The sequence below is a fragment of the Bos mutus genome, chromosome 19 (assembly GCF_027580195.1).
Source record: "Bos mutus isolate GX-2022 chromosome 19, NWIPB_WYAK_1.1, whole genome shotgun sequence".
NCBI classification, from domain to species: domain Eukaryota; kingdom Metazoa; phylum Chordata; class Mammalia; order Artiodactyla; family Bovidae; genus Bos; species Bos mutus.
In genome coordinates this window covers 10,383,938-10,390,794 of record NC_091635.1, presented here as the reverse complement: position 1 = coordinate 10,390,794, position 6,857 = coordinate 10,383,938, and the positions used below count along the sequence as shown (strand labels likewise).

Below are 6,857 nucleotides of genomic sequence, written 5' to 3'. Positions count from 1 at the left end.
GGGCTGGGTGGGGCTTTTAGCCTTCAGAGTGAAAGACACCCCTCTGTCACCATGCATGGAGTCCCCCAGGCCACAGAGCCCCTGCTTCACCCTCCTCGAAGAATACCCTTCCATGGTGACCAGCCATCCAGTGATCTGGAGTGGGCAACCATCCAGGATCTGAGGCTCTTTAAACAGATCATCACCACTCCTAGCTGCCTTTTTTTGCCCACAGTTACCTGCCCCATGGCTCTAAGCCTTTGGAGGTTCTGTTTCTTAGCCCTCCCCATGATGGGGTCAGGACTCAGCTCTGCAAGGCCAAGCACCTCTTGTCCATTTGCCTTCCTGCCTCCCACACTTTGCTGGTGGTTGTCTTTTCTCTGTTCACCAGCTCCTTGGGAGGTTTTCATCTTCAGGAAATCTCTTTTGGTAGTTTTAGTGGGGTTTTCAGAGAGAGTAAAATTAGCTATGTGTGTTCAGTTGTCATTTTAGGCTCTGAGCTAAATCTCCTTTTGCTTCTTTCTTAGTGTTGCAAAGGGCTGTTCCTGGTTCCTCCTTCATGGTCTCATTTTTTTTTTTTTTTATGAAGCTTCCAAGTCAGAGGTTTGTAAAATTCTGTTCAGTCATATCCCAAGACAGGAATCCCCCCTGGCTGATACTAATATGAGGACATACAGTTTGGCCCTGAGCCCCTTTCCTGGGCAGATCCTCATTCCACAGCAACTGGTGCTGAGAGGCCAAAGTCTCTGAGGCTTGTCATGAGGCTCTAGCCTTGCCAGGGCCTCTCCCTGATGGTGATCCCAATGTGCATATCCTGGGGCTGATCCTGCCACCGACACCAACTTCAATCCATGCGCTCAGGTGTCTGCATGGACCTACAGCATGCTGAGCCCTGGCTGGGTCTGGTGGAGCTTGGGAACAAGATTTGGTGCTGTCTTCCGAGAGCTTCTCTGGAATGATCCAGAGGAGCGACTAGTAAAGATCTTGCTTGGGAAGCAAAAGGCCTGCCTATAAGAAGACAGGCGGGTGATGAGGAGTGAGTGGGCCCAGCCACAAGTTGGAGGCCTGGACCATCTGACAGCAGAGGGCAGAGAAAGCCAATTAGGTCTTTTGAGCAGGGACGTTCTATTTCAAATATGGGGGCTGGGGAGAGTTCAATCAACCAAGCAGCTGCCTTGCTGGTGGACAAGGCATATATCCAGTGTTTAGCTAAAGGGCCAAGAAGCTAACTCGAAATTGTGTAGCATGACTCCCACTGACCAAGACAGATCAGTGACCCAGACAGGGAAAAGGGCCAGAAATTAAAAACATCAAGCTCGTGAGTGGACAGTAGCCACCTGTTGTGGACACTATCTGTCCTTGCTCTGCTGGGAAGGCAGCTGGCAGTGCAGAGCCCTGGGCACAGAGGAGCTGAGTTTATATCCCTCCCTTCACTGTCTCTGAGTCCTACAAGCTCCTAACAAACTCCAGACTCCATGACATGGTCTTTGCCTCACACAGAAAAGCAGAACAGTCAGGTACAAGAAGAAATCTGTTCTAGAAGCAGCATCCAGAAGTAAAAGCAACCTGACACAGGTTTTTCATTTGCTTTTAGCTTGAGAGGGCTTCCCTTGTGGCTCAGCTGGTAAAGAATCTGCCTGCAATACGGGAGACCTGAGTTCGATCCCTGGGTTGGGAAGATCCCCTGGAGAAGGAAAAGGCTACCCACTCCAGTATTCTGACCTAGAGAATTCCATGGACTGTATAGTTCTTGGAGTCGCAAAGAGTTGGACACAACTGAGCGACTTTCACTTCACTTAACTTAGGTTGAGAATGTCTTTGATGGTTCAGCTCACTTCCATCCCTGCTCTCACCCTTCTGGATGATGCTCCAGGCCTGCATCCGATTGTCTTTGCGTAGAATCAGGAGCAAGGCTTTGCCTAATTCCGTGGTTCTGTTTGGGACAGTCAAGGCCTCCTGCCTGCCTTTGGTGTGACCTCACTGCTCTCCATGGGTCTCATCCTGCCAGCCCAGATGATCCCGACTCCTCTGGCCCTTAGCTTCTGCTTTCCTTCTGCTCCCCCTCCGGAGGATAGAGACCGTCTCAGAACCTACATCAGGGTCCCTTCCCCTAGGGTGGGGGAGCTGGGAGTGGGGACAGGGAATACTTGCTTTTCTGACTTTAGGCAAATTCTTAGCTGACCTCCTACAAGTGACAGCCCCTCTTCCAAGGCCAAGGTGGAAATGTTTGAATCCGTGTGGTTGGTCAGTGTGGACCTACACCCCAGTGGTGACTCTGTGTGGCTGATTATTCACTCTTGGATTCCCAGGAACGCAAGGCAGGGAATTTCAAGCCCCAGTAAGGAGTAGGTGTGTGGGCAAATTGGAAGAGGAGGCCAGGGGGTGCAGACCGGTGGCAGAGGTTGGGGAGCATTCGCCCTCGATGCCCGAGTCCCATTCCTAGGGATCCCCAGTGTTGTTCTTTCTTGGCCAGGGCCAGGGTGGCAGGAGGGTAAGGGTCTTGGTAGGGGCTGCCCGGCCTCAGGATCGCTGCAGGGAGTGAGGGAGGGAGGAAGCGAGGGGAAGCGGGTCCGGGACCGGAGGGCGGCGCTCGAGGGAAACTGGGCAGCCCCGGGCTTTGGGGTCCTCCGCGCCTCGCCCACCTCTCTCGTGCAGGCTCTGCTCCGGGCCGGAGCTTCGGGCCACAAGGGTGCGTCGGGCCTGCGCTGTCCCCGCCGCGGCCCTCCCCGCCCCGCCGCCCTTCCCGGCCGCGCGGCCGCCCGAGCCCCCTCCCTTGCAGCGCGCTGCGCGCTCCGCCAGGGCCGCCGCCGCCGCCGCGTGCTCCTGCTGTCTCTTCGCTCCAGCCGAGCGAGCCAGAGGAGCCGGCGAGAGGGAGAGAGAAAGGGGGAGGAGAGAGGCGAGAGAAAGAGAGAGAGAGAGGGCGGCAGCGAGGCAAGAGCGAGCGCCGAGCCTCCTAGGACAGCGGCCCCTCCGCGGTCCCAGCCGCTCGCGTGGTCGGAGGAGACGCGGTCGCCGCCGCCTCCTGAGCCCGGCCCCGCGATCTCCTCGCCGCCGGCTCGCCGGTGCCCGCGCGGCCCCGGGACGCCCCTGCCCGCTCGGCGGCCGGGATGCAGCCGGGGCATGGCCGCCGGGCCCCTGTCACCTGCCGCGGGGAGCGCTGAGCCCGTGAGTAACCTAGCCCCCGCCGCCCGCGCTTCACCCCTGCGGTGGTCATTGCCTTCCCGTTGAGCCGGCTGGGCTCGGGGGTGGGGGTGGGCACGTCCCGGGGAGGGGCGCACCGGACCCCGCAGGGGGAGGCGGGGCTGGTGGGGGCGCGGGGTTGCAGAGCGCGGACGCGGACCGACCCGAGGGCGCTCGGGGAGGGGTGGCGCCCTCGGGGTCAGGGGTCTCCCCGCGGGGTCGGGGCTCTCTGGGTTCCCTCCTGGGCTCGGGTCGCGCGGCACGTGGTCCAGCCCGCGGCCGGAGGGGCGATTTTGTGAATGGGAAGGCCCCGGGGTCGGGCTCCATGGAGAAGCCAGGGAGTCCCGCGCACTCGTGGCGTTGATCGTGGCGGCGGTGGTGGTGGCGGCGGTGGCGGCACAGTGCCCGGCGTGGGGAACTCCCTGGCGGGGGGAGGCTGAGCGGGAGGAGATCCCGTCCCCGCGGGGCGCGTCCGGGGTACGGAGCTGGAACCTGCGCGGGTGGGAGCGACCCCTGGGCACCCAGTCCCCGGGAACCCTGCCTAAGTCCTCGAGGAGAAGGGTTCACCGGAGGAGTTGATAACCCAAAAGAGTTGTGGGGAGGAAGGGTCTCCCACGGTTCCCTAGAGAGGCCCCGGGCCCGCAGCGTCGCGCTGTGCGCCGGTGTGAAGCGGCAGGGGGCGAGCCGCTAGCAGGGCCCTCCAGGCGGCGGGCTGGGGGCGCTCCCCGCAGAGTCTCGGGAGTCAGAGAGGCTCTGGCGTGAACCCAGGCTGCTTCTCCGAGCTTCGGCCGCCCCCAGGGGCTGGCGCAGCCCGGCGCTGAGGGAAGCTGGCGCGAAGGCGGTCAGGCACACCCAGTCCAAACTTTCTATCCCGGTGGTCTCAGAGGTGGTGAGACTCGCCGGGGAGGGGGGAGGGGTCCAGGGCTCGCCCCCTCGGGAGGGCTGTCTCTGGCGGCACCTCGGGGTGACGCAGCCTCCCCCGGCGCGGAGCCTCTCCGGGTTTGCATCCCCGCAGTGCCCGCGCTGCCGGGGGCCCTCACCGGGTACACGCGGGGACGAGGACGCGGCGCGGGGCGTGGAGGAACATTGGGACCCCATCCCGTCCCAGAGCGGCCCCAGGATCCGAGGTCTGACATAGGGTAAGAGGGATTTACTGGGAGTCCAGGATTTCAGCTCCTCCAGCGGCCGCGGGGTCCGGCGAGGGTGAGGAAAAACTCCTTCCTGACGGAGCTCTCCAGCTTTGGGTAGGGACTGGATTTATTCTTTAATGGTCACTTTAAAAAGGACGCCCGCGGTGCAGCTCACGCTGATGCACGAGACATTCCGCGGTGGAGGAAAAGGACGGGTACGGAGGGACTCAGCCCTACACCTCAGCTGGGGGTGAAGTCGCTTCTCCCTCGCGCCCGGCCGCTAATTTCCAGCTGAAACACCCGCTCGGCTCGGGGGACGCCCTGGGCGCGCGCCCGGGAGCCCGGGGCACTTAGTACAGAGCAGGTAGGAGGCTAATGGAGTGGGGTCGCCGGTATGAGGTCTATCAGCCGGAAGCCGGCTTTGGTTTTAGTGGTCTGCAAATAATCATAATAAAAGTATAAACATTGTAGCAGAACCTGCTCATTAAGTGTGCATCTCGGAAATGGGCGGATGTCTTAATTAGGCTGCGTTGTTAACGGGTATATTGCACTAATTAAAACCAGACCCTCCAGGTGAGGGAAGATTGTGAAGGGAGAGAGGGAGAAAAGTTGCAATGGAAGCGCAGCCTGATGGAAGCGGGAGGCAGGCAAGTGGGGGGCCTCTCTGAGGACCGAAGAGCACTGGGACGGGGGGTTTGGGGAGGGCGTGGCAAAGGAGCTCCTTCTGAGCATTAGGCGGGCTTGTCCCACAGTCCCCGTCTCCACCTTGGGGCTCAGAGCTCCATTATGCCCTGAGGTTGGAGGTTGCCACCCCCGTCCCTCCCCAGAGACTGGAGGCCTCTCTGGGTGGGCACTGGGCTCACAGGCACACTCTCCTGGAAGCAGTGCTTAACTGATTTCCCAACCGGGAGCTTCTGAGAGGGTAGAGCAGAGTCCTGGAGAATGAGGTGAGAAGGTCTGGGGGTTAGGAAGCAGAAGCTAGAGTGGAGTTTCTGGTGCTTGGGGCCTGGTGAGGCAGCTGGAAACCAAGGAAGGGGTTTGCCAGAGTCACGTGGGCTGTCTGTGCTGGAGCTGCTGGGCTTTTTTGGCACCACTTGCCCATTTCCAACAGCAATCCTCTCCTCCATTAAAAGAGGACTCGAATGATTGCTCAGATTCCCCCCTCTAGGGGCCTGAGCTTAGAGAGAACTGAGTCCATCCTTGGGCCTTGGGTAGCCTCAGGTCACCTGGGGAAGCTGGAGTCCAGGAAAGTCCCCATAGGCCAGGATCTGGCTATGCTGGGCCTTCATTGAAAATGTCTCCTGTCCAGTGCCCTGGGAAAGGAGTCGAAGCTGGTCCAGGTGTATTCATGGCCTTTCCGCAGGGTCCCAGAGGCCAGGCGGGACGGAAGGCTGAGTCCTGGACGGCCCCTGCCAGGGGGCGCAGCTGGCGGCAGCACCAAGGACAGGGCCAGGGCCCGCAGCCTGCTCTGGTGCCATCCTCCCTGAGGAGGTTGTCCTGGGGCCGCTGGGGGCGCTGCCTCGGCTGTGGCTCTCTTCACCCTGCTGGGGGGGAAGGGTTAACCCAATGCCAGCCAAGAGGCAGATTTAGGAAGGAGGCAGATGGGAGGACTCTTGGGTACCACTCTAGAGTGGGCCTCTGTTATGTTCCTGCTACTTGCTAAGCTTTGAGCTCTACCAACGGCTTAAAGAAATGGCTTCCAAGAATTGGAGAGAAATTATGGAGCTCTTTGGTATTTGGGGTGGACTGGGCATGGTATTGGCCAGAGAAAATGCCAGCCCCAAGTCTGGATTGCTCCTTGGCCAGCCTGGTCCAGCTTGGGTACAGCACCTTACTCCTAAGGGCAGAGATACTGGTTGATTTATCCCCACTTCCTCCTGGGCACATGGCATTATTTGATGCCTGCTTGTAGAATTAGGAGTAAAGGAATGTAAAGGTGAAGGAAGCACCTCTCCCCCCGTACATGTCAGAGTGGTGGTGTGTGGGGTGGGGGGCAATGTAAGGAGCCTGGGGAGCCATGCAGGGAGAAGCCTCTGATTGAGCCTGGAGTGACAGTGAACACGGAATTGAAACACTCTTTTGCAGCGGTTGTGGTGTGGGGTTACCTCATCTAGCCCATCCATGTGCCTGCAATTTTGGTCTTTTTGGTCCTAGCTGTCTCTCTGTGTTTATTTATTTCCACACTCCTGCTTGATACTTTGTTATAAAGACAAATGGAACCTGACTCACAGCTGACATTTGGTGAGGAATTTTTTGTTTTTAAACAAGTGAAGGGGAAAAACCATCCTGAAACTTCCTGCCTTGAACAGAGATGCTATGCTCCTCTGTGGGCACCTGCCTTTCCCTAAATCCCCGCCTGCTGCAGGCTTTTTCTTCTGCAAGCGATGCCGGCTTTATAAACACATCCCATTTGCACCTACATCTTTTTGATTAGCTGCAATGTCTCCCCACGTTCTTTCATAAAGCAGCACGTTATTTTCACAGGTTCATGAAACATTCAGACAGCCTAAACATCTTATTTTTTGCTGCCTCTCTGAAGTAGGTTTCTCTCTGAGCCATCACTGTCTC

At 58.8% G+C, this 6,857-nt stretch overlaps 1 protein-coding gene across 1 annotated transcript in view; it reads left to right on the top strand.

The window, feature by feature from the left end:
- Nucleotides 1-2,796: 2,796 nt before the first annotated feature.
- RBFOX3 (RNA binding fox-1 homolog 3) overlaps nucleotides 2,797-6,857 on the top strand; it is a 439,266-nt gene continuing 435,205 nt past the window's right edge. The window contains exon 1 of the mRNA XM_070389210.1: nucleotides 2,797-3,144. The gene's annotated coding sequence lies outside the window, so the exon portion shown is untranslated. The remainder of the gene's footprint in view (nucleotides 3,145-6,857) is intronic.